Consider the following 1,071-nt stretch of genomic DNA (forward strand, 5'->3'; position numbering starts at 1 on the left):
GGCAGTGAGTCTTGGTGATGAGGGTGAGAAACTGAAATCCCAAACACTGTTTTGTTGCTTGTTTTATTATGATATCAGATTAAATTGGGAAATATCGGCCTTTGGGGACAATTGTCCATTCAAATAAAAGTGCAATGGAGGCCTTGGGGTCTTTATTTACAGGAGAAAAGATCTCATGCATTTGGGATAACATAGTGTATCTTCTTCACAGCTCCTACCTTACCTATTGGTTTCTCCTGGATTACGCCCCCCCCCAGGCCAAGTTGGTGAAATAATCATTTTTATAGCTAAGGAGAATTAATTAAGTTAGTAGTTAAGGATGGGATCTCATTTAAGTAAATTAAAAGTAAAATCTGAAACTTGTCAAAGTTTGCCTATTAGCTACTTACAGGCATTCATCATCTAAACTAGTTCAGTTCTGAAATAAATTGTGATAGTACTCTACTGGTATTAGTGATTTAATGTTTTCTACATAGTAGTGCCAATAAATGAAGGATGATTTCCAACTTGGAAGATTTTTTTTCCCTTGGAATTTGAATAATAAATTTGTTTATAACTTATTTCCCTAATTGTCCCAAGTCAAGGCTTCATGTCTATTTTGTCAACATAACACCAGGAAATTGAAAAATCCAGTGATATGTTTTGTGTGGGTGAATTATTAGAACTGTTTTTTTAAAAAGAAAGACCACAGTTGTCCTAGGAGAGTGAGACAGTGCTCTGCTTAGGGAAAAGGAAGCAATTTCTTTTGTCTATGGGCTGCTCTATTAGTTTTTTATTCTATATAGATTACAGACTTGGCAAGCAGGAGGATGAGAGAATATATATCAAGTGACTTAATTATAGGGGCTCAATATTTTTTCCTTCCATTCTTCCCTACAAAGTAGTTGCCAGTCTCACCAGAACCCAAAATCTTTTCTAACTAATCAAGACTAATTTGGAAGCTGCAGTTTAAGATTATTTGTGGTCAGATCTCAACTTGAGAGTGAAACTGAGTGACTGGAAACTTAATGGTGAGGTGTTTTTTTAAAAAAAAAATCAATTTTAGAGATAAGCATTTAATAGCATCATTTA

This window comes from Sciurus carolinensis, chromosome 1 (assembly GCF_902686445.1).
Source record: "Sciurus carolinensis chromosome 1, mSciCar1.2, whole genome shotgun sequence".
Taxonomy (NCBI): domain Eukaryota; kingdom Metazoa; phylum Chordata; class Mammalia; order Rodentia; family Sciuridae; genus Sciurus; species Sciurus carolinensis.